The 27,430-nt window shown below is 48.9% G+C and overlaps 1 protein-coding gene across 4 annotated transcripts in view; it reads left to right on the top strand.

Moving 5' to 3' along the window:
* Positions 1–1,459: 1,459 nt before the first annotated feature.
* LOC137562166 (N-acetyltransferase 8-like) overlaps positions 1,460–27,430 on the top strand; it is a 270,715-nt gene continuing 244,744 nt past the window's right edge. For all 4 annotated transcript variants that reach the window (XR_011030116.1, XR_011030117.1, XR_011030115.1 and 1 more), the window contains exon 1: positions 1,460–1,510. The gene's annotated coding sequence lies outside the window, so the exon portion shown is untranslated. The remainder of the gene's footprint in view (positions 1,511–27,430) is intronic.

Raw genomic sequence — 27,430 nt, 5'->3', positions numbered from 1 at the left:
TTCACGGTTAATAGCAAAGCCCCCTTACTTGCTAAAAACACCAAATGTATGGTTTATCGCCTTCTAGCATCTATTTCACACAAGTCTATGGGCGTCCCCTAATTGTCCATGTGCCGTTCATGGCCACATATACTGGGTTATGGGGGGACTTAGGTTAGGCATGGGCAGAAGTAGTGGTCTGTGTGAGAGTGGGGAAGAGATCATAGAAAAATATCAGTAACTATTGTGATATTTCACTAGCGAAATGAAGTATTAGGGTAACAGTAAACGTACATACTGTATGTTGTAATAGCGGCTGTATCGGGCGCCCTTTTCTCATGTTCGTTATAAAACCACCAGCAAGCAAAAACTAGTCAACATTTTTTTTGACAGAACTTTACCTACTTTTTGGTACTTTTTCAATTGCAGAGCGCTAACCAAGAAGAACATTCCACTTTCAGGCCCCTTCTACACTTAAAGAGAAACTCTGACCACGAATTGAACTTTATCCCAATCAGTAGCTGATACCCCCTTTCCCATGAGAAATCTGTTCCTTTTCACAAGCAGACCATCAGGGGGCGCTGTATGACTGAAATTGTGGTGAAACCCCTCCCACAGGAAACTCTGAGGACCGTGATACTCCTGGCAGTTTCCTGTCTGTGAGCCTTGTTGCATTGTGGGAAATAGCTGTTTACAGCTGTTTCCAACTGCCAAAACCATGCAGCAGCTACATCACCTGCCAACAGTAAAAATGTCACCATGTGATAAATATCAGAATGTAAATCAGGGAGAGGAAAGATTTTATAATGGGAAAACACTGACTAAATCATTTATACATAATTATTGTAAAAATGAAGCACTTTTTTATTACATTATTTTCACTGTAGTTCCTCTTTAAAATTTGAAATAAGTACACAAAAAAAAAAAAAATTATTTGAACATTTGTTATATTGTCTTTTCATTACTTTTAATTGAATATGAGGTTTAAATTTGACAATCATGACATTTTGTTTTTATTTTAATATTATACAGGTCCTCCCATCTAGACACCCCCTACCCCCACCCCTGGTCTGTCCGTATTGCTGCCACATTGGTCCCTTCATCACAAAGGGCCTGATTCACAAAGCGGTGATAACTCAGTTATCACGCCTAAAAGACTTTAGGCGTGATAACCTTTGCACTAGCAAAGATATCACCGCTTTGTGCTGTAACTCGCGCCAAGCTACCGCGTGCAAAGTTTTGCGCACGCAGTCCCATAGGGCTTAATGGGCACTGCGCGCGAAGCGCGGGAGCTTCGCGCGAGTTGCTTCAGATCACGCCTAAACTAAGTTTAGGTGTGATAAAGGGCTTTTCACAGGCGTGCAAAGTGTTTGCACCGCTTTGTGAATCAGGCCCAAAGTCTTAATGAGCAGCTAATGAATGAATCATAGCAGATGGCACAATGAGGCTCCGCCCTCCTCTCAGTGTCTGATCCGTCTGCTAATCATCTTACCAGATTCATTGCCTTCTCCCTTTGTGTCGCTGGCTATCGGTAAGTTTACAGACACGCTTAATTTCCTTCCACAGCGTATTATAGTTTATTATCTTGTGTAACATGAGCATAACATTTATTTGATCTAGTGTATAGAGGTCTTCAGTAACTGCTTCTGGGAACACATCTTTAGAAATATTTTTGGACACGCTGTATGTTATTTCTTTTTGTATGTTTTTTTTTTTTTTCTTTAATTAGTTATTTATATTTTGCTAGCTTTTGAAATAAAGGTTTAGTAATAGATTTGCTGCAGCCTGCAGCAGTTTTATATCCAGCTCTGTTAGCCTAGCTTTCATATATACATACCAAATAAAAGGGAGAGTTGTATGTTTTCTGAGCAAAGAGTTAAGGGAAACAAGGTTTTAAATCCACACGTGTAAAATACTCTAGATTTTTTTTTTTTACTTAAAAATTGCATCAAACAATCTAATTTATTTACACAAATGTCATACAAAATAATAATAATAAAAAAAAAATCACGCAGAACACATAAAATTGTATAAAGTTAATGAACAACTACATTTAGTCTTGAGAAATAATTGGTTCTCATTGAGGTGAACTTTCCATTCACAAAAGCGCTGCCTGGGGCAAAATACATGCCTTGAATGCAAAACAGATGCAAATTATGTACTAATTCTAATCTAAAAATTTTGAATGTAGATTTGAAGCAATGAATGCAGCTAGCCACTAGTATACTTATGTTCAATTTGTACAGCGGGAGACATGGCAGTGCTTTCAAACAGAAGTTATACCTGAATGATCAATCTGCATGGATGTGCAGAGCTCCAGTAACTGGACGATATTACACAGCTAGCACTCACTACAGGTAAAGGGGATGTGTTAGCTTCAGCAAATACTGTGTGCACAGATTATTACCTAATAGACTTCCCCACAGCAATGGCGGACTCTCTCGGGGAAGACCTAACCCTAGTCTAGCAATAAAAACATAATATTCATTGTGCTGCTATGCCCCACTGGGGCTAAATGCATGCCTTGAATGCAAAACATTCTTGATGCAATGTGTATACTATTTATGATTAGCAGCACAAGGAATATTATGTTTTTATTGCTAGGCTAGTATTAGGCCCTCTCCGAGAGAGTCCATCATCGCTGTGGGGAAGTCGATTAGGTAATAATCTGCACACATTATTTGCTGAAGAAAATAACACCCCCCTTTATCTGTAGTGAGTGCTAGCTGTGTAATATCGTCCAGTTACTGGAGCTCTGCACATCCATGCAGATTGATCATTCAGGTATAACTTCTGTTTGAAAGCACTGCCATGTCTCCCGCTGTACAAATTGAACATAAGTATACTAGTGGCTAGCTGCATTCATTGCTTCAAATCTACATTCAAATTTTTTAGATTAGAATTAGTACATCATTTGCATCTGTTTTGCATTCAAGGCATGTATTTTGCCCCAGTGGGGCTGTGCATTGCCTCTGTTGGTTTTCATTCCAGGTGCAGCCTTGAGCGCTGTCATTTGTCTGCCCACCCATGGGTGCACTGGGTGCCAGCATGGGTGAGGGTGATAGGCGTGGGCAGGTGGGGAGGACAACGGGAGCCGACAGCAATGCGTTCACAGAGGACGCGCTCTCAGCTATACTAAGTATAAATGAGAGAAAAGCATCTTAAAATTTCCCTCCAAGGCTCCCCATTGGTTCCTTAACAGACCAATGGGGAACAGGAGGATCACCATTGGTCAATAAGGAACCAATGGGGAGCCTTGGAGCCAAACTTTAAAGATGCTTTTCTCTCAGCTATACTTAGTATAGCTGAGAGCGCGTCCTCTGTGAACGCATTGCTGTCGGCTCCCGTTGTCCTCCCCACCTGCCCACGCCTATCACCCTCACCCATGCTGGCACCCAGTGCACCCATGGGTGGGCAGACAAATGACAGCGCTCAAGGCTGCACCTGGAATGAAAACCAACAGAGGCAATGCACAGCCCCACTGGGGCAAAATGCATGCCTTGAATGCAAAACAGATGCAAATTATGTACTAATTCTAATCTAAAAATTTTGAATGTAGATTTGAAGCAATGAATGCAGCTAGCCACTAGTATACTTATGTTCAATTTGTACAGCGGGAGACATGGCAGTGCTTTCAAACAGAAGTTATACCTGAATGATCAATCTGCATGGATGTGCAGAGCTCCAGTAACTGGACGATATTACACAGCTAGCACTCACTACAGATAAAGGGGGGTGTTATCTTCTTCAGCAAATAATGTGTGCAGATTATTACCTAATCGACTTCCCCACAGCGATGATGGACTCTCTCGGAGAGGGCCTAATACTAGTCTAGCAATAAAAACATAATATTCCTTGTGCTGCTAATCATAAATAGTATACACATTGCATCAAGAATGTTTTGCATTCAAGGCATGCATTTAGCCCCAGTGGGGCATAGCAGCACAATGAATATTATGTTTTTATTGCTAGACTAGGGTTAGGTCTTCCCCGAGAGAGTCCGCCATTGCTGTGGGGAAGTCTATTAAGTAATAATCTGTGCACACAGTATTTGCTGAAGCTAACACATCCCCTTTACCTGTAGTGAGTGCTAGCTGTGTAATATCGTCCAGTTACTGGAGCTCTGCACATCCATGCAGATTGATCATTCAGGTATAACTTCTGTTTGAAAGCACTGCCATGTCTCCCGCTGTACAAATTGAACATAAGTATACTAGTGGCTAGCTGCATTCATTGCTTCAAATCTACATTCAAATTTTTTAGATTAGAATTAGTACATCATTTGCATCTGTTTTGCATTCAAGGCATGTATTTTGCCCCAGTGGGGCTGTGCATTGCCTCTGTTGGTTTTCATTCCAGGTGCAGCCTTGAGCGCTGTCATTTGTCTGCCCACCCATGGGTGCACTGGGTGCCAGCATGGGTGAGGGTGATAGGCGTGGGCAGGTGGGGAGGACAACGGGAGCCGACAGCAATGTGTTCACAGAGGACGCGCTCTCAGCTATACTAAGTATAAATGAGAGAAAAGCATCTTAAAATTTCCCTCCAAGGCTCCCCATTGGTTCCTTAACAGACCAATGGGGAACAGGAGGATCACCATTGGTCAATAAGGAACCAATGGGGAGCCTTGGAGCCAAACTTTAAAGATGCTTTTCTCTCAGCTATACTTAGTATAGCTGAGAGCGCGTCCTCTGTGAACGCATTGCTGTCGGCTCCCGTTGCCCTCTCCACCTGCCCACGCCTATCACCCTCACCCATGCTGGCACCCAGTGCACTTATAGGTGGGTGCCAGCATGGGTGAGGGTGACAGGTGGGGGGGGGCAGGGAGGACAGTGGGAGACGGCGGCAATGCATCCGCATAGGCGGATGTGCTCTCAGCTATACTTATAGCTGAGAGGTGCGGCAGGTAGCGACGTGTGTCGTGTCAGGTGTGCAAAGATCTTCAGTCAACTTAGGAAGATTGCAAGACAGAGGATATTGGCGTGGGACCTTTTCCCGAGGATATTGGCGTGGGAACTTTTTTTTTAAAGGTACAGGTAAGTATTTGTGGTTAATTTAGAATAATAAAATACTTAACTCTTGGTTGTGTTTTTATTTCACTTAACCCTTTACGAAAATGGGTAAGTTCTCCTGGAAGGGGGGGTGGGCATCTGGGGTCCCCTTCTTAAATGGGACTTCCATATGCCACCATGAACCCCCCAGGGAGTCATCGCCCCCACCTCTGGTGCCCCAAGTCCAAGGGCTCCGGGGGGGAGGGGGAAGGCTTGGCCGTCCCTCTCCCCGGAGCCCCCCATACCATGGACTATGCGGGCTGGTATAGCTCAGGGTGCCAGTCCCAGTCGGCCGGGACTCTGCTTTCTAGCTATCCCAGCCTGCATGGGGACAAGGGGTTAAAGATGCTCGGGAGGGGGGACTCCATGTCATATTTTTTTTTAATTTCCCACACTCAGCACAAAACAAAAATAATATTTTTCTTTTAAATATTGCTTCCCACTATCTTTTTAACATATCCTGCAAATATGGTGTTGCTAGGATGTAAGGGGCCTTTGCTATTAACTGCTAAAGTCAGCGGGAATGGTTTCCCTAAGAACCATTTACCGCTTTTAAAAGTAAACTTTTTCTTTTGAAATTTTAAAATCGATTTTCTCAAAAACTATACGTCCTTTTTGAAAAAAAAAATTCCTCTTGTTCCCACAGTTTTTCCTAACATATTTGGCAAATTTGGCGTTCCTACCACATAAGGGGGCTTTGCTATTAACTGCTAAAGTCGACGGGAGATAATCATGAATTCATTTTTTCAGTGATACCCGCGATCACGACCGTGATTGCATTTCTGAATGTTTGTAATCATGGAATTCCCGTGGCTGATTTCCATGATCCAGAATCGATTATGGATTCGGCAGTCGATTAGTGAGAAAATGCTGTGAATGACGGCTATTCCGTGATCACGGAAATTATCCGAGCACCACTGCACGCCATGTGTTCACCAGCGGACAAACAGATGATCGCTGGGAACTGTCTGCCGGTGAGCAGTTCAGCCATCTCTAGTTAACACTGCCCAGCATTCACTACAAACAGCAAATCAGAAGAAACTAGCTGTATTCCTTTCAACAAGTAGCACACCATTTCTGAAAGAGGGGACCTTGTCAAAACTGGATGCGAATGAACAGCTGTTTTGCTCAGCATGAGGTCAGTAGGATGCATTGTAATAATGTGTTGTCTTACAGGCTAGCATGAGACTCTCGTATCTGCTCTCCAGCCTCATCCTTATCCTGCTTAATGTCAACAACTGTCACGGACGCTCTGGAGGACGGTCTGGAGGACACTCTGGAGGACACTCTGGAGGACACTCTGGAGGACGGTCTGGAGGATACTCTGGAGGAAGGTCTGGAGGATACTCTGGAGGACGGTCTGGAGGACACTCTGGAGGACACTCTGGAGGACACACTGGAGGACACACTGGAGGACACCCTGAAGGACACCCTGGAAGACACTCTGGAGGACACCCTGAAGGACACTCTGGAGGACACTCTGGAGGACACTCTGGAGGCTTAAAATCTTCATCTAGGAAGAGGTATTTTTTCATTTACAGACAATCGCCTAGAGACACGTCCCCAGACTCCACACATGTACCAGGACAACTCTTTTATGAAGGAAAACTTCTGCCTATAACATTTAACACCACTGAGGAGCAAAACATCTACACAACCAACTACACCATGTTCCCTGACGCTCTGCACTACCCTCGCTACAATGACACTGACACTGCTGAGGACTTCCTGGGACCATGCATGAACAGCACGGTGGAGCACAGCCTCAACCGAGAGAGACTCTCAGTACTACACAAGGGTGAAGAGGTTTATATGAGGGTGGCCACGCGTGTCATAGAGTACCTCTGCTTAGAGAATTACAATGAGAATATAACTGAGGAGGAGGAGGAGTCTACTGTAACAGATCGGGTATTATTAGGCTTAGCAATTATTATGACTATTTGGGCAATCTGGGATTGTTGTAGTTCAGCTGGTGCAGTTTTCATGCCCTTCTTTATGAAAGTGCTGGGCTGTAAGAGCTGTGTATCATAGTCTTACATACTAATCACCAAATAGAACTTAAAGGAAGTGAAAGGGATATACAGCCTGATATTTATTTCCTTTTACACAATGCACATTGCCTGGCCGTCCTGCTGATCCTTTGCCTCTGATACTTTTAGCCATAGACCCTGAACAACACACACACACAATTGCTCACTACCAGTTCAAGCAATTTCCTACCTTTATCTGGCCAGCAGGCGCCAGTCAGCCAATCAGGTGTACGGTCATACACCCTTTGCCTGCCGTACCAAATCTAGCAGGAATTGCATAAATTAGCATTCAGGTGGGAGGCTTCGGTTGGACATAATCGTTGATTACATCTTTTACAGGGACCGCCGTGTGTAGGCAGCTCCCATACAGTCCCCTCCCTAACCGCTCACCTGTCAACCGCATCCTGGAAGCTGCAAAAAAGACATTTAAAATCACAAACACTGGTGTCGCACGACGGCCAGGGGCCCCAGTCTCTCTCACTGGCCGGGGGCCCCTAAACCACCATGCGATACCTAGAGGGAAATGTGGGCGGGCCCTGGCTCTCTCACTTCCAGGGACTTCACCCCCATCACCTCTAAACTGAATGCTAACTGCAACACCCACATTTGCTCACTACCAGTTCAAGCAATTTCCTACCTTTATCTGGTCAGCAGGCGCCAGTCAGCCAATCAGGTGTACGGTCATACACCCTTTGCCTGCCATACCAAATCTAGCAGGAATTGCATAAATTAGCATTCAGGAGGGAGGCTTCGGTTGGACGTAATCATTGATTACATCTTTTACAGGGACCAACGCGAGTAGGCAGCTCCCATACAGTCCCCTGAACAAGCGTGCAGCAGATCAGGTGTTTCAGCAGAGGCCTGAACTGTGCACAGCTAGAGGAAGGCCAGCATAATGGGGTTTTGCTGCTCAGGTGCAGGAAAGGTTCAGGCGGGCAGGGGTTAATGGATTTGCATCATGGGACTGGTTATAATGTTTAGGATGTGAATAGGTAAGGAAGTGCAGGCAGAGGGGTGGAGTCTTAGGGAAGTGGGTGGGCCTGGAAGTGGTCAGGATTTGCTAGGAAAGTTTATATGGGTAGTCGGGAAGTTTGATTAGGGAAGGCAGGAAGGAGTGATGTGTCCTTATCCTTTTTTAGCACAAGTTAGCTTGTTAGGGGAATTTGGGACAGTAATGTTTATTTTAATCTGTTTGCATAATTTTATCTGTCAATGCAACCATGGCAGGGAGGGTCTGTGGAGGTCTGCTATGGTTATCTGGTGGTGAGCGGATCTGCCCTCTGTGGTGGTCCTTCAGTTATGGGGGAGGTCCCACCCTTGGTGGCAGCCCTTTAGTTATAGGGGAGGACCCATCCTTGGGGGTGGTCCTTCAGTTATGGGGAGGATCCGCCCTCGGTGGCGGTCCTTCAGTTAAAGTGTTATCTGGTGATGGAGAACACACCCTCGATGGTGGCCCCTCAGTCGTGTCTCAACTGCATGTATTGAACAGTGATGGTTAGGAGCGCACAGTCGTCCCAGAGTCAGTGTTTGCGCACGGGGGGCAGTTGTTGTCTGTGTGCTGAGATACTTTGTGACCACCGTATACCCTCCCTCTGGTCTTTTTGTACATTGTTAACTTGTTTATATATATATATTATTGTATATTATGTTTTATTATTTTGCAATAAAGGGCTGCTTGGCCATTTACATCCAAACGGGCAGTCCTTGTGTTGTGAGTTACCTAACAGGCCCCCATCTGCCATGCTTGGTGCCACATCTCCATCCATGATCCCCTAACAGGCCACCATCTGCTGTGCTTGGTGCCACATTTCTATCCATGATCCCCTAACAGGCCACCATCTGCTGTGCTTGGTGCCACATTTCTATCCATGATCCCCTAACAGGCCACCATCTGCCGTTCTTGGTGCCACATCTCCATCCATGATCCCCTAACAGGCCACCATCTGCCGTGCTTGGTGCCACATCTCCATCCATGATCCCCTAACAGGCCACCATCTGCCGTGCTTGGTGCCACATTTCCATCCATGATCCCCTAACAGGCCACCATCTGCCGTGCTTGGTGCCACATCTACATCCATGATCCCCTAACAGGCCACCATCTGCCGTGCTTGGTGCCACATTTCCATCCATGATCCCCTAACAGGCCAACATCTGCTGTGCTTGGTGCCACATCTATATCCAGGATCCCCTAACAGGCCACCATCTGCCATGCTTGTAGCAACATCTCCATCCATTATCCCCTAACAGGCCACCATCTGCTGTGCTTGGTGCCACATCTACATCCATGATCCCCTAACAGGCCACCATTTGCCGTGCTTGGTGCCACATTTCCATCCATGATCCCCTAACAGGCCACCATCTGCGATGCTTGGTGCCACATTTCCATCCATGATCTAACAGGCCACCATCTATGATCCCCTAACAGGCCACCATCTGCTATACTTAGGGGATCATGGATGGAGATGTGGCACCAAGCACAGCAGACGGTGGCCTGTTAGGGGATCATGGATGGAGATGTGGCACCAACAGGCCACCGTCTGCTGTGCTTGGTGCCACATTTCCATCCATGATCCCCTAACAGGCCACCATCTGCTGTACTTGGTGCCACATCTCCATCCATGATCCCCTAACAGGCCACCATCTGTCATGCTTGGTGCCACATTTCCATCCATAATCCCCTAACAGGCCACCATCTCCCATGCTTGGTGCCACATCTACATCCATGATCCCCTAACAGGCCACCATCTCCCATGCTTGGTGCCACATTTCCATCCATGATCCCCTAACAGGCCACCATCTGCCGTGCCTGGTGCCACATTTTCATCCATGATCCCCTATCAGGCCACCATCTGCTGTGCGTGCTGTGCATAGAAGGGTGGATCAAGCTGTAGAGGAGCGTGAACAGGAAGAGGAGGAAGAGTTGTGGGAACAACCATCAGCAGAACCAGATTTGTCGACACCATCTGCCCTGCCATGCTTAGGGGATCATGGATGGAAATGTGGCACCAAACATGACAGATTGTGGCCTGTTAGGGGATCATGAATGGAAATGTGGCACCAAGCAAAGGAGATGGTGGCCTGTTAGGGGATAATGGATGGAGATGTTTCTACAAGCACAGCAGATGGTGGCCTGTTAGGGGATCATGGATGGAAATGTGGCACCAAGCATTGCAGAAGGTGGCCTGTTAGGGAATCATGGATGGAAATGAGGCACCAACAGGCCACCATCTACAATGCTTGGTGCCACATTTCCATTCATGATCCCCTAACAGGCCACCATCTGTCATGCTTGGTGCCACATTTCCATCCATGATCCCCTAACAGGCCATCATCTGCCATGCTTGGTGCTGCATTTCCATCCATGATCCCCTAACAGGCCACCATCTGCCGTGCTTGGTGCCACATTTCCATCCATGATCCCCTAACAGGCCACCATCTGCAATGCTTGGTGCCACATTTCCATCCATGATCTAACAGGCCACCATCCATGATCCCCTAACAGGCCACCATCTGTTGTGCTTGGTGCCACGTTTCCATCCACGATCCCCTAACAGGCCACCATCTGCTGTGCTTGGTGCCACATTTCCATCCATTATCCCCTAACAGGCCACCATCTGCCATGCTTGGTGCCACATTTCCATCCATGATCCCCTAACAGGCCACCATCTGCCGTGCTTGGTGCCACATTTTCATCCATGATCCCCTAACAGGCCACCATCTGCCATGTTTGTTGCCACATTTTCATCCATTATCCCCTAACAGGCCACCATCTGCCGTGCTTGGTGCCACATTTTCATCCATGATCCCCTAACAGGCCACCATCTGCCATGTTTGGTGCCACATTTCCATCCATGATCCCCTAACAGGCCACCATCTCCCATGCTTGGTGCCACATCTACATCCATGATCCCCTAACAGGCCACCATCTCCCATGCTTGGTGCCACATTTCCATCCATGATCCCCTAACAGGCCACCATCTGCCGTGCTTGGTGCCACATTTTCATCCATGATCCCCTATCAGGCCACCATCAGCTGTGCGTGCTGTGCATAGAAGGGTGGATCAAGCTGTAGAGGAGCGTGAACAGGAAGAGGAGGAAGAGTTGTGGGAACAACCATCAGCAGAACCAGATTTGTCGACACCATCTGCCCTGCCATGCTTAGGGGATCATGGATGGAAATGTGGCACCAAACATGACAGAATGTGGCCTGTTAGGGGATCATGAATGGAAATGTGGCACCAAACATGACAGATTGTGGCCTGTTAGGGGATCATGAATGGAAATGTGGCACCAAGCAAAGAAGATGGTGGCCTGTTAGGGGATAATGGCTGGAGATGTTTCTACAAGCACAGCAGATGGTGGCCTGTTAGGGGATCATGGATGGAAATGTGGCACCAAGCATTGCAGATGGTGGCCTGTTAGGGGATCATGGATGGAAATGTGGCACCAAGCATTGCAGAAGGTGGCCTGTTAGGGGATCATGGATGGAAATGAGGCACCAACAGGCCACCATCTGCAATGCTTGGTGCCACATTTCCATTCATGATCCCCTTACAGGCCACCATCTGTCATGCTTGGTGCCACATTTCCATCCATGATCCCCTAACGGGCCATCATCTGCCATGCTTGGTGCTGCATTTCCATCCATGATCCCCTAACAGGCCACCATCTGCAATGCTTGGTGCCACATTTCCATCCATGATCCCCTAACAGGCCATCATCTGCCATGCTTGGTGCTGCATTTCCATCCATGATCCCCTAATTGGTGCCACATTTCCATCCATGATCCCCTAACAGGCCACCATCTGCGATGCTTGGTGCCACATTTCCATCCATGATCTAACAGGCCACCATCCATGATCCCCTAACAGGCCACCATCTGTTGTGCTTGGTGCCACGTTTCCATCCATGATCCCCTAACAGGCCACCATTTGCCGTGTTTGATGCCACATTTCCATCCATGATCCCCTAACAGGCCAACATCTGCTGTGCTTGGCACCACATTTCCATTCATGATCCCCTAACAGGCCACCATCTGCCATGCTTGGTGCCACGTTTCCATCCATGATCCCCTAACAGGCCACCATTTGCCGTGTTTGATGCCACATTTCCATCCATGATCCCCTAACAGGCCACCATCTGCCATGCTTGGTGCCACATTTCCATTCATGATCCCCTAACAGGCCACCATCTGCCATGCTTGGTGCCACATTTCCATCCATGATCCCCTAACAGGCCATCATCTGCTGTGCTTGGTTCAACATTTCCATCCATGATCCCCTAACAGGCCATCATCTGCTGTGCTTGGTGCAACATTTCCATCCATGATCCCTTAACAGGCCACCATCTGCTATGCCTCCTCTCTTTCTCCTCCTACTCCTCCTGCTACATCCTTTTCACTGTCATCCTCCTCGGCTGAGTGCTACTCTACTGCTGCACTCTCCACTCAAACTGCACACCCCCAGCACCCCAGGGCCTTTTCCGCATGCCAGGTATGACGGTATCACGCCATCTTGGACATGTCTTGCCTCAAAGCTGAGAGTCACACCGGGCCAGCACTCCTGGCTGCTCTGAACAAACAAGTGGATCAGTGGCTGACCCAGCACCAACTGGAGATTGGCAAAGTGGTGTGTGACAATGGCAGCAATCTCATTTCAGCTTTGAGTTTGGCTAGGTTGACACATGTGCCCTGCATGACACATGCTGAATCTTATAATCCAAAGATTTGTGTGTAAGTTCCCAGGCTTACTGGAGGTCCTGAGGCAGTCCAGGAAGGTGTGTGGGCATTTCAGGCGGCCTTACACGGCCATGGCTCGCTTCTCCGATATTCAGTGCAGAAAGAACTTGCCAGTGAGGCACTTGATTTGTGATAGCCGACTTGCGTGAATTCAATGCTCCTCATGTTTGACCGCCTGCTACAACAGGAGAAAGCCGTCAACGAGTATCTGTACAGCTACGGGGCTAGAGCAGGCTCTTGAGAGCTAGGGATTTTCTGGCCGAGGTACTGGACACTCATGCGTAATGCCTGCAAGCCGTGAGTCGCAGCGAAGGCGCCATCAGCGACCTTATCCCATACGCTTTCTCCCTGGAGCGTGCTGTACATAGAAGGGTGGATCAAGCTGTAGAGGAACGTGAACAGGAAGAGGAGGAAGAGTTGTGGGAACAATCATCAGCAGAACCAGATTTGTTGACAACACAGAGGGGGGGAAGAGGGGGGGGAGGAGGAGGAGTCATCTGGGGAAAAAGAGTCAGAGGAGGAAGGTGGCTTTGAGGAGGAGGCGGAAGAACAACCGTCGCAGGGGGCTTCTGCTGCTCACCTTTCTCATGGTATTGTTTGTGGCTGTGGGGAGGAGAAGAACTTACCTGACATTACTGAGGAAGAGCAAGAGGAGATGACTAGTAGGTTGGCATCCAACCTTGTGCAGATGGGGGCTTTCAGCCCTTTGGGATCCACCTCCAACAATGCCGCAACCGGCAGGTAGCCGACTACCTGGCCTTAAGTGTGGATGTAGACACTGTAAGCAGCGATGAACCGTTGGACTACTGGGTGCGCAGGCTTGACCTGTGGCCAGAGCTGTCACAATTTGCCATCCAACTTCTGTCTTGCCCTGCCTCAAGCGTCCTGTCAGAAAGTACCTTCAGTACAGCAAGAAGCATTGTCACTGAGAAGAGAAGTCACAAAAGTGTTCAGTACCTCACCTTTATCAAAATGAATGAGGCATGGATCCTGGAGGGCTACAGCCTGCCTGAAGGTAAGTCAGTCCACACACAGCATCTTTGCCTGCCTGAAGATTAAGTCAGTCCCTACACAGCATCTCTGCCTGCATGCCGCTGCTGCCTGCCCGAAGACTAAGTCAGTCCCCACACACAGCATCTCTGCCTGCATGCCGCTGCTGCCTGCCCGAAGACTAAATCTGTGCTCACACACAGCATCTCTGCCTGCAGGCTGCTTGACTTTCTTCTCTGTCACCACCAACAAGGTCCAGGACTCCAGGTGGATTCCTGAATTTTTAAGGCCGCTGCTAGCAGCGGCTGCTTCCAAAGGGAGTAATAATTTTTCTGGTGTGTGTACATGCCTAATTTTTCTGGCTGCACTGCGGCTGCAGCAATGAAACAAAAGACATGTATATGTGTCAATTCCCCTTCATGATTGTTACCTTGCCGCGGTGAAGGGGCTTGCGTATCACAATGAAGCAATGACCGCCGGCTATATGAGTGTGTTGGGGGGCACACCAGACCCAAGGTAATAAGGTCATTGTTTCAGTGTGAAGAAACCAAATTTGATCAGCTGGACAGTCACTGTTGTTCTGTCATTGAGCTACCACAGCCCGGCGACCATATGGGCTTGAATACCACCACGGCCTGCACTCTGGCCATGGTGTGCAGTAGTCCAGCATGGCCATCACTATGCAAACAGCTGCTTGCGGTGCGTTACACAGTGAATTTGGTGTGTCAGTGTGAAGCAGTACTCTAATAATACTACCTGATCCATGTCTACACATGCAAGATGTTTTAAAGCACGTTATGCCTCTAGTTTAGCATGCAATGCCATTTCTGCCCTGTGACAAATGCTCCGGACGCAGAGCAGTACAGATTGGTGCTGATCCTTTTCTGCACTACGATGACAATTATGCAAGAGGAATCATTTTCAAAAGGACCACAGCAGGTCTGTAACTGCGGGATCTCATAATTCTGAACTGTGCTGAGCTGTCCATCTGGCACTCCATGATCTCTGTACACCACAATCTTCTCTGGCAGCGCATGAATGATTGACCTTGTGGAACTAGTGGAGAGAGATGCCACAAGGTACACCTTCAAGCCGACCTTAAAGGGAACCTAAACGGAGAAGGATATGGATTTTTCCTTTTAAAACAATACCAGTTGTCTGACTCTCCCGCTGATCCTGTGTCTCTAATACTTTCAGCCACAGCCTCTCAACAAGCATGCAGATCAGGTGCACTGACTGAAGTCAGACTGGATTAGCTGCATGCTTGTTTCAGGGTGTGATTCAGCCACTACTGCAACCAAAGAGATCAGCAGGACTGCCAGGCAATTGGTATTGCTTAAAAGGAAACACCAATATCCCTCTCCATTAAGGTTCCCTTTAACCACTTTAGCCTAGAGTGTTGTTTCACCTTATGCATCTGAGCAACTTTCACCTCCCATTCATTTGCCAATAACTTTATCACTACTTATCACACAGAACTTATTGATTTCTTGTTTTTTTCCGCCACCATTTAGGCTTTCTTTGGGTGGAGATTTTGCTAAGAATTATTTTATTCCAAATCCATTTTAACAGGAAGATTAAGAAAGAAGTGGAAAATATTCATTATTTCTCAGTTTTTGGTCATTATAGTTTGAAATTAATACATGCTACCGTAATTAACACCCATGTATTTTATTTGCCTATTTGTTCCAGTTATTACACCATTTAAATTAAGTCCCTATCACAATTCATGGCAACGATATTTTATTTAGAAATAAAGGTGCATTTTTTCAATTGTGTCCATCACTATTTACAGGCTTATAATTTAAAAAAATATATAGTAATATACTCTCTTGGCATGAATATTCAAAAAGTTCAGAACTATAAGTAACTATGTACGTTGTTTTTTTTTTATTGTAATTTTTTTTTTTATTAAACGTTTTCTTTGAGTAATTTTGGTGTGTGTGTGTGTGTGGGGGGGGGGGGGGGTAAACAGTTAATTTTAAATGTAATATGTGTTTATTTAAAAAAAAAAAAAAAAAAAAGAATGTGGGTGTAGTTTTACTATTTGGCCACAAGATGGCCACAGTCAAAAAGTCATGGAAGCGAACGCTCTCGCTTCCAGGAAGCATTAGGAGGATGGGAAACGTTGTTTTCCCGCAGAAAGACCGCGGCCTCTGATAAGAGGCCATTGGTTTTTCTGCCGAGGACTTAGCTCAATGAATGGGAACTATATTCCCATTAATTGATCCCGGGGCTATTGGATGGCAGTGGAAGCACGCGCAGGAGCGCGTGAGATCGCACGACCAGTGCAGGGGCAGCAGGATAATATCCTGATGTGGAAGTTGAAACACTACCCCGAAGTAGTAGCAGGCCAGAATGATTTTATGTTGGCCACACCAGCCGGTCATCCTCACCTACTCTGGCAGCGCATGAATTACCTTGTGGAACTAGTGGAGAGAGATGCCACAAGGAACAGCTTCCATCCATCCATAATATCCTGATGTGGAAGCTGAAAGGCTACGCAGAAGTAGCAGCGGGTCAGAATGAATTTATGTTGGCCCCACACAACAAAGCCAGTCACGGAGCGGGAACTCCGGCCGGCATCATGGTAGATACATTCCAATCACCATCACATTTTTCTGGGATGAAAAAAATAATGTCCACTCCCCACTCCATCTTGGTACTCTGACAGCACATGATTTACCTTGTAGTACTTGTGGACGGCCATCACTACACAAACATTGCCAACAAGAGGACTGACATTTTTTTGTCCTGAGAGTGTCAACTAATGACACCCCTTTGCGGCTGTTTGCGCCGGTGCATTAAACAGTGAGTTTGGTCTGTCAGTGTGAAGCAGTACACTACTTACACTACCTGCTGATCCATGTATACACATGCAAGATGTTTTCAAGCACTTTATGCCTCCAATTTAGGCATGTACTGTGATTTCTGCTTTTTAGGGATTATAACCCTACTCTGCGTCAAATACGTAATTTTCCCCGGGACTTTTGGCATGGATCCCCCTCTGCCATGCCCCCCTCCAGGTGTTAGACCCCTTGAAACATATTTTCCATCACTTTTGTGGCCAGAAACAGTCTTTGTAATTTGTAAAATTCGCCTGCCCATTGAAGTCTATGGCAGTTTGACCGGTTCTTGCAAACTCAAACTTTTTCAGAGGTTTGCGTCCACGGTCCGAGAACTGAAAATATGAGGTTCAAGCCATCTCTAGAGACACAAATATTCTTCAGTGCAGGGCTTCGGGCGCCATCTTCCCATAGCCCTGCTCTGCCTGCCGGTACTGGTGCTGGACACCTAACCTTATCCATCTCCCCACCTATGCCTAACACAAACCACCACCCCTGGATGCCCAACCTTATCCACCCCCATCCGATACCTAACCCTAACCACCACCCCTGGACACCTAATCTTATCCACCCCCCTCCAATACCTAACCCTAACCACCACCCTTGGACACCTAACCTTATCCACCCCCCTCCAATACCTAACCCTAACCACCACCCCTGGACACCTAACCTTATCCACCCCCCTCCAATACCTAACCCTAACCACCACCCCTGGACACCTAACCTTATCCACCCCCCTCCAAATACCTAACCCTAACCACCACCCCTGGACACCTAACCTTATCCACCCCCCTCCAATACCTAACCCTAACCACCACCCCTGGACACCTAACCTTATCCACCCCCCTTCCAATACCTAACCCTAACCACCACCCCTGGACACCTAACCTTATCCACCCCCCTCCAATACCTAACCATAACCACCACCCCTGGACACCTAACCTTATCCACCCCCCTCCAATAGAGATGGCCCGAACCTCCGATTTTCGGTTCACAAACTGGGTTCACGAACTTCCGCAAAAAGTTCGGTTTGCGCAAACATCTGCAAACCGCAATAGACTTCAATGGGGAGGTGAACTTTGAAAACTGGAAAAAATTATGCTGGCCACAAAAGTGATGGAAAATTTCAAGGGGTCTAACACCTGGACGGGGGCATGGCGGAGTGGGAAAAGTCCCAGGGACACAAAGCAGCGTTTTAAGGGCAGAAATCACATTGCATGCTAAATTGCAGGCCTAAAGTGCTTTAAAACATCTTGCATGCGTATACATCAATCAGGGAGTGTAATTAGAGCACTGCTTCACACTGACACACCAAACTCACTGTGTAACACACCACAGTTGTTTGTGTAGTGATGGCAGTGCTGGACTGGTGCGCAACATGTGCAGGCTGTGGCGGTTTTCAAGCCCATATGGTCGCCGGGCTGTGGTAGCTCAGACAGAACAACAGTGACTGTCCTGCTGATCAAATTTGGTCTGACCACAATGAAGTAACGACCTTATTATATTTTTGTGTGCCACCCCCGAGACACTCATATAGCCGGCGGACATTGCTTCATTGTGATACGCAAGCCCCTTCACTGCGGCAAGGTAATGATCACGAAGGGGAATGGGCACATGTACATGCCTTTTGTTTTGTTGTTGCAGTCGCAGTGCAGCCAGAAAAATTAGGCAGTCATGTACACGCACCAGAAAAATTAGTATAGCGGCCCAGCGGCCTAAAAAATTCAGGAATCCGCCTGGAGTCCTGGACCCTGTTGGTGGTGGTGGAGAAGGCAAGCGGCTTGCAGGCAGAGATGCTGTGTGTGGGGACTGACTTAGTCTTTGGGTGGACAGTAGCCCTCCGGTTTGCATGCCTCATTCATTTTGATAAAGGTCATGTACTGAACACTTTTGTGACTTAGGCGACTTCTTTTCTCAGTGACAATGCCTCCAGCTGTGCTGAAGGTCCTTTCTGACAGGACGCTTGAGACAGGGCAAGACAGAAGTTGGATGGCAAATTGGGACAGCTCTGGCCACAGGTCAAGCCTGTGAACCCAGCAGTCTAAGGGTTCATCGCTGCTCACAGTGTCTACATCGCTTAATACATAAGGCCAGGTAGTTGGCTACCTGCCGGTCCAGGCATTGGTGGAGGGTGGTTCCGGAAGGGCTAAGGTGAGGCGTTGGACTAAAGAATGTCCGCATGTCCGACATGACCATGATGTCCTACATGACCATGAGATCGCTGGGGCGTCCTGTCCTTGCCTGCGTGGACATGGGAGGATTACTGGCAGTGGTACCTTTATTGCGTTGTGCTGTGACATCACCCTAATACGCATTGTAAAGCATAGTTGCCAGCTGGTTCTGCATGTGCTGCATCCTTTCTGCCTTCAGGTGAGTTGGTAACATGTCTGCCACTTTGTGCCTATACAGAGGGACTAGTAGCGTGGCCACCCAGTACAGGTCATTCCCCTTGAGTTTTTTTATACAGGGGTCCCTCAACAGGCTGGACAGCATGAAAGATGCCATCTGCACAAAGTTGGATCCAGACGTACTATCCATCTCCTCTTGCTCTTCCTCAGTGAGGTCAGGTAAGTCCTCCTCCTCCCCCCAGCCACGAACAATACCACGGGAACGTTGAGCAGCACAAGCCACCTGCAACGCCTGCTGCAGTTGTTCTTCTGGTGCCGCCTCCTCCTCCTCCACAGAAACACCTTCCTCATCATCCGAGTCTGACTCCTCTTCCCCACACGACTCTTCCTCCTCCACCCCCCTCTGTGCTGCCGCAGGTGCTGAGCAGGCATGCCCAGATGTACCAAAATTCGGTTCGGGTACATTCGAATTCGGGTTCGCATGACATTCAAATTCGAATTCGCCTTCGACCACGAAATTCGGTTCGGATTCAGATTCAGTTCGGGTGTCGGGCTCAAAATTCGGTAAAAAATTTGTGTTCGCGAATTCGGATGTTTTTTTTTTTTTTTTAAAGGGAAATCACATTGAAATAGGTGTAATTAAAAAAAAAAAAAAAAAAAAGTGACGTGTGGCACTGGCAGCAGGCAATGCATTGTGTGGACCCTGGCGGTGGGACCACTGACAGCAAAAGGATAAATACAGCAGCAGGAGGAGGAGTGATGTGTGGCACTGGCAGCAGGCAATGCATTGTGTGGACCCTGGCGGTGGGACCACTGACAGCAGGAGGATAAATACAGCAGCAGGAGGAGGAGTGACATGTGGCACTGGCAGCAGGCAATGTATTGTGTGGACCCTGGTGGTGAGACCACTGACAGCAGGAGGATAAATACAGCAGCAGGACGAGTGACATGTGGCACTGGCAGCAGGCAATGTATTGTGTGGACCCTGGCGGTGGGACCACTGACAGCAGGAGGATAAATACAGCAGCTGGAGGAGTGACGTGTGGCACTGGCAGCAGGCAATGCATTGTGTGGACCGTGGTGGTGGGACCACTGACAGCAGGAGGATAAATACAGCAGCAGCAGGAGGAGTGACGTGTGGCACTGGCAGCAGGCAATGTATTGTGTGGACCCTGGCGGTGGGACCACTGACAGCAGGAGGATAAATACAGCAGCAGGAGGAGGAGTGACGTGTGGCACTGGCAGCAGGCAATGTATTGTGTGGACCCTGGCGGTGGGACCACTGACAGCAGGAGGATAAATACAGCAGCAGGAGGAGGAGTGACGTGTGGCACTGGCAGCAGGCAATGTATTGTGTGGACCCTGGCGGTGGGACCACTGACAGCAGGAGGATAAATACAGCAGCTGGAGGAGTGACGTGTGGCACTGGCAGCAGGCAATGCATTGTGTGGACCGTGGCGGTGGGACCACTGACAGCAGGAGGATAAATACAGCAGCAGGAGGAGGAGTGACGTGTGGCACTGGCAGCAGGCAATGTATTGTGTGGACCCTGGCGGTGGGACCACTGACAGCAGGAGGATAAATACAGCAGCAGGAGGAGGAGTGACGTGTGGCACTGGCAGCAGGCAATGTATTGTGTGGACCCTGGAGGTGGGACCACTGACAGCAGGAGGATAAATACAGCAGCTGGAGAAAGAGTGACGTGTGGCAGTGGCAGCAGGCAATGCATTGTGTGGACCCTGGCGGTGGGACCACTGACAGCAGGAGGATAAATACAGCAGCAGCAGGAGGAGGAGGAGTGACGTGTGGCACTGGCAGCAGGCAATGTATTGTGTGGACCCTGGCGGTGGGACCACTGACAGCAGGAGGATAAAGACAGCAGCAGTAGGAGGAGGAGTGACGTATGGCATTGACAGCAGGCAATGTATTGTGTGGACCCTGGTGGTGGGACCACTGACAGCAGGAGGATAAATACAGCAGCAGGAGGACGAGTGACGTGGCACTGGCAGCAGGCAATGTATTGTGTGGACCCTGGCGGTGGGACCACTGACAGCAGGACCATAAATACAGCAGCTGGAGGAGTGACATGTGGCACTGGCAGCAGGCAATGTATTGTGTGGACCCTGGCGGTGGGACCACTGACAGCAGGACCATAAATACAGCAGCTGGAGGAGTGACATGTGGCACTGGCAGCAGGCAATGCATTGTGTGGACCCTGGCGGTGGGACCACTGACAGCAGGAAGATGAAAATGAGCGCGGCGTAATAGGTTGCTGCTTTATAAATACAATAAATACATAAATCAATTCATAAATTTATAAATAAATAAATGCAGCAGGCCAGCAGCAGCAGGGGGAGTCACATAGAAATACAATAAATACATAAATAAATTAATAAATAAATAAATGCAGCAGGCGAGCAGCAGCAGGAGGAGTCACATAGAAATACAATAATTACATAAATAAATTCATAAATTAATAAATGCAGCAGGCCAGCAGCAGCAGGAGGAGTCACATAGAAATACAATAATTACATAAATAAATTCATAAATTATTAAATGCAGCAGGCCAGCAGCAGCAGGAGGAGTCACGTAGAAATACAATAATTACATAAATAAATTCATAAATAAATAAATGCAGCAGGCCAGCAGCAGCAGGAGGAGTCACGTAGAAATACAATAAATACATAAATAAATTCATAAATAAATAAATGCAGCAGGCCAGCAGCAGCAGGAGGAGTCACGTAGAAATACAATAAATACATAAATAAATTCATAAATAAATAAATGCAGCAGGCCAGCAGCAGCAGGAGGAGTCACGTAGAAATACAATAAATACATAAATAAATTCATAAAAAATAAATGCAGCAGGCCAGCAGCAGCAGGAGGAGGAGTCGTCATGAATGGCAGCAGGCAATGTATTGTTATTCCCAGGCAGGCACCTCATGTCCTCCTTTCGCTGACAACAGGTGCCAGAAACGTGCCTTCTATGCAAGCCTGGTTTATCTTCAAAAATGTCAGTCTGTCCACGCCCTCTGTGGACAGATGAGAGCGCTTCTCACTGATCACGCCACCGGCCGCACTGAAGCACCTCTCAGACAGCACGCTGGAAGGGGGGCAAGACAATACCTCCAGGGCGTACTGCGCAAGCTCCCTCCAGATGTGCAAGCGCTCCACCCAGTACTCCACAGGCTCCTCGCTGCTGGTGTCAAGCCCACTGAAGGACCCCATGTAGTCGGCCACCATCCGGATCATGCGCTGGCTGTGACTCTCAGCGAAGGTGGCTGCTGCACGCACCTCCTCTCTCGGCTGCTGTACCTTCATGTAGAATGCCTGCGTCAATGACAGCAGGTCTCCTGGGCGCCTGACGCTACTGCTGGCCGCAGGCACCGGCTGCTGTGCTGGCTGCTGGAAAGGGACAGAGGGCGTGGAAGGCGGGGGGAAGGCTTCCTCCAGTCGCCAAAAAAGGATCTCCTGCAACTCCCTTGCTCGCTGCTCGCGGTCTCTGGCAGGCAGAAACTGATCCCACCTCCCCCTCAGCCGTGGGTCCAGGATCATGCTGATGCAGGCGTCCTCCCTCGCTTGCATCCGCTTGACCCTGGGGTCTGTGCGCAGGCAGCGCAGCATGTGCGCTGCCATGGGGAACAGGGTGGACCGTCTAACAGAGACATCAGGGTCAGCGTCCTCCTCATCCTCTTGCCCCTGAGACTCTTCCTCCTCTCTCCACCCTCGCACCACTGCTGCTGCGCTCCGATGTTCCCCCCCAGCAGCAACGTCCAGCACCTCCAACTCCTCCTCATCCTCATCCTCCTCCAGGGACTCAAATACCTGCGGAGCAGTGGGCTGCGCAGGCGACTGCTGTTCCAGCTGCTTCAGGGCCTCCTCTCCCAAATCCACCAAATCGCCAAGTGCCCTGTCCAGCAGACAAAGGGCACCCACTTGCAGAGGGATGCCCGTTGTTCACTCACCAGGTTGGTTCCCTGCAGGAAGGGAGCCAACACCAAGCAGACCTGCTGCATCTGCCCCCATTGTGCGTTGGTGAGGAGCTGGAGTTTGGTGGTGCTGCTGCCAGTGCCGGCGACACTGGCATCATAGATGTATCGATTGACAGCCCTCCTCTGCTCAACAAGCCGCTCCAACATCGCCAGGGTGGAGTTCCAGCGAGTTGGCACATCTATGATGAGGCGGTGTCGTGGCAGGCCCTCCAACTGCTGGATGTCTGCCAGTTTTGCTGCGGCAGCTGCTGAGCGGCGGAAAGTGCGCACAATTTTCCGCGCCGCTTCTAACAGAACCTCCATCCCCAGGTAGGTGCGCATGAACTTTTGCACCACCAGGTTCAGGACGTGGGCCAAGCAAGGGACGTGGAGCAAGTCTCCCCTGCTGATGGCAGCCAGCAGGTTGGTGGCATTGGTGGACACCACCAATCCCACAGTGAGTCCTCCGGGGGTCAGCCACGTCCTCTCCTGCTCCCTGAGGTACCGGAGCACTTTGGATGCCATCAAGGAGTTTTTCCCCAGGCTTTTCAAGAGACGGGATCACTTGGCGGGCGGGAGCTGCTGCTTCTCCCCTGACCCCGTGCGGTGGCACCACATAGTGGGCGACTGGTGCCACTGCTGCTGCTGCGCCCAAGGGTGGACATGCTGCTTCCTCGCTCGGCTTTCCACCAGGCTGACCCAGTGGGCCGTAAAGGACAGATAGCGCTCTGTCCCAAAACGGCTGCTCCATGAATCCATGGTTATGTGGATCGGCGCACTCACAGCGTGATCCAGCGCGCGGCCCACGTTCGCCATGGCAGAGAGGTGCAGTGCTGGGATCGCCCTGCGGGAGAAATAGTGGCGGCTGGGGACTTGTCACTCCGGGATCCCAACCTGCAGCAGCGCTCTGATGTCACTCCCCTCCTGCACAAAGGAATATGGCAGGAGCTGGGAGCACATTGTGACGGCCAAGCAACCCGTTCAGCAACCGGATGCGCCTGTGGGCGGGAGGCAGCACCTTGGTCACACCTGGGTATGCTTCGCTGAGCAGGGTCTGGCGGCGTTTGCCTGCATGGGAGGATGAGGAGGCCACTGTGGAGGGAGCTAAAGAGGCCACTGAGGACTGGCTGTAGGGGTTGGGGGGGGGGGGGTGTAAGTTGCTGCTGTGCTCCTGCTGCTGCTGCTGGATGGGCAGGAGGGTCGGCTGCTGCTGCTGCTGCTGAAATCTGTGCAGTGGCTGTCTGGCTCTGACCACTGCATCAGTTCTCCAGCTCACTAAAGTCCTCAAAATGTCTGCTCTGTAAGTGGGCCTGCAGGCACGAAGTACCCAACTTGAGCAGATTGCGACCTCTGCTGAGACTGAGATTGCAACTGTTGCAAATTACACGTGTCGCGTCCACTGGGCACTTGGTGAAGTACCGCCAGACTGGGGACTTCAACCTGCTCTTTGAGCTTGAGGGCTGGGGTTTTTGGGTGCACTTGGAGGATTGTGCCTTTTTGGTTTTAGTTGGAGGTTTGCTGCGGGTGGTGGCAGCGACTGAAGCAGCAGGCTGTGGCTCCTGCCTTCCACGTACTGTGCTGGCCGCCTTGCTGCTGCCGCGCCTCTGCGCCAGAGACGCCTCCTCCTCCGATGACGAGCTGCCTTCAACCAACTGTGCTGGTGGTACTGGTGGCACATAGGAAGGATCCAGCAAGTCATCATCATCAACCCCAAACATATCCTGTGAGCCCAACTCAACCAACTCCTCTACCCCAACATCCAGGGCCGAGCCTGGGTGGGTGCTGTGGGTGCATTGCACCCAGGCGCCTCTCTCTGTCAGGCGCCTCTCTCTGTCAGGCGCCTCCATTGACCCCCTCTGGCCGCCGCTCCCTCCCTCACTCCCTCTAGTCGCGTCCATGTGGCGCCCCGGTGACTGACACCCAAGGGGGTGTCGCCACGACCCCCCATGGTGGGGGAATAGCAGCGCTAGAAGGAGGGGTGAGGACAGCGGCGGGGAGGGGGAGCAGATCCCCCCCTCCCTCACCTGGGTCCCCTCCTTCTGCCTCTCTTCCCCGCTGCTGGCCGCCCGATTCATATCCCCGCTGTGGGGACCGCCTCCCGGAGGCAGAGCAGGGCTACGGCAAGATGGCTGCCGAAGCCCTGCTCTGGAGACTATTTGTGTCTCCAGTACGGGGCTTGGGGCGCCATCTTGCCGTAGCCCTGCACTCTGCCTGTCAGCTCGGGAGATCGTCGCTGGAGGATCGTCGGGGAGCAGCTGCACGTCAGAGGCCAGCCAGGTGAGTGAATTTTCACAGCACTGCTCCCCACATAACGATTATTTTCTGGTGATTGCCCCCACATTGCTCCCCACATAGCGATTATTTTCTGGTGATTGCCCCCACATTGCTTGCCACATAGCGATTATTTTCTGGTGATTGCCCCCACATTGCTCCCCACATAACGATTATTTTCTGGTGATTGCCCCCACATTGCGATTATTTTCTGGTGATAGCTCCCCACATAACGATTTTCTGGTGAATGCTCCCCACATAACGATTATTTGCTGGTGAATGCTCCCCACATAACGATTATTTTCTGGTGAATGCTTCCCACATAACGATTATTTTCTGGTGAATGCTCCCCACATAACGATTATTTTCTGGTGAATGCTCCCCACATAACGATTATTTTCTGGTGAATGCTCCCCACATAACGATTATTTTCTGGTGAATGCTCCCCACATAAAGATTATTTTCTGGTGAATGCTCCCCACATAACGATTATTTTCTGGTGAATGCTCCCCACATAACGATTATTTTCTGGTGAATGCTCCCCACATAACGATTATTTTCTGGTGAATGCTCCCCACATAACGATTTTCTGGTGAATGCCCCCACATAACGATTATTTTCTGGTGATTGCTCCCCACATAACGATTTTCTGGTGATTACTCCCCACATAACGATTTTCTGGTGAATGCTCCCCACATAGTGATTATTTTCTGGTAAATGGTCCCCACATAACGATTATTTTCTGGTGATAGCTCCCCACATAACGATTATTTTCTGGTGATAGCTCCCCACATAACGATTATTTTCTGGTGAATGCTCCCCACATAACGATTATTTTCTGGTGAATGCTCTCCACATAACGATTACTTTCTGGTGATAGCTCCCCACATAACGATTTTCTGGTGAATGCTCCCCATATAACTATTCTTTTCTGGTGAATGCTCCCCACATAACGATTATTTTCTGGTGATTGCCCCCACATTGCGATTATTTTCTGGTGATTGCTGCGCACATAACGATTATTTTCTGGTGAATGCTCCCCATATAACGATTATTTTCTGGTGAATGCCCCCACATTGCGATTATTTTCTGGTGATTGCCTCCACATTGTGATTATTTTCTGGTGATTGCTCCCCACATAGCGATTATTTTCTGGTGAATGCTGCCCACATAATGATTATGGACATGGGTGTGGTTATGTGGTTGGGCACGGTTAATTTAACCACTCCCATAGGCGCCAGAGAAAATCTTGCACCCAGGTGCCAGGCACCCCAGCCAACATCCCCTGCATCACGCCCCTCCTCCTCAGCACCAACAAAAAACTTCTGCACCTCAAACTCCTCCTCCTCCTTGGATGGCCCTCAGGGCCGGATTTCTGGAAAGGCCGGCAAGGCCACGGCCTAGGGCTGATAAAATTAGATAACATAAGAAGGGCGGCATGACTTGGAGAGAGAAGAGGTCATATGTCAAAGTAAATCATCTCTTCTGGTCCCGCAGCGCAGCCAGCCAGCGCCCTGCTCTGCACTAATAGCTGAATTCCAGAGTTCCCCAATCCCTGCATCTCTCTCTCTCACTTCCTGATGTGTTATATCAGGATCAATCATAACGGTCACCTGATAATCCATTCCTTTCTTTGTATGATAGACTTACAGATCGATGTGAGAAATACCAGAGATTTACATTACAAAGCAGATTAGAACTAAGTCCCGCTGAGTTTTAATGCAGGCATTCCCAAACATCAGTGAGCTCTGCAGTTTCTTCACCTCTTTTACATCTTTGACACTGACCCCAGCAATTGTTAATTTATCTATTCCTAATTTATGACTTTTTCTATTTTTTTTCTAGCTAGCAGTGGTCTCTTCTGTTCCTTAGTTAACTCTTTCCTGACTCATTTTCTGTCCTCCAGCTCCTACCATCTTTGAGACTGCAGGATAAAAAATGTTGTTTTCTTCCCTTTCATTGCTAAACTGTAATTTTAAATGACACCTGAGCAGTGGTGCTCATCCAATATTCGGATATCCGAACTACCCAGATAATCTGAACTTTTTCCACTATCCGAACTTTGAATAGCAATTTGGATATTTTTTAAAATCTGAATAGCACTGTCCGAGCAAACTCGAATTTCCTATCTGAGAGAGAGAGAGAGGGATTTTAAGTCCCCACATCATTAAAAAAAACATGTTATATACCTCATTTACCCTAAAAAAAGT

The sequence above is a fragment of the Hyperolius riggenbachi genome, chromosome 1, assembly GCF_040937935.1.
Source record: "Hyperolius riggenbachi isolate aHypRig1 chromosome 1, aHypRig1.pri, whole genome shotgun sequence".
NCBI lineage: Eukaryota > Metazoa > Chordata > Amphibia > Anura > Hyperoliidae > Hyperolius > Hyperolius riggenbachi.
The sequence above is the reverse complement of the archived record's forward strand: the minus strand, read 5'-3'. Positions and strand labels throughout refer to the sequence as shown.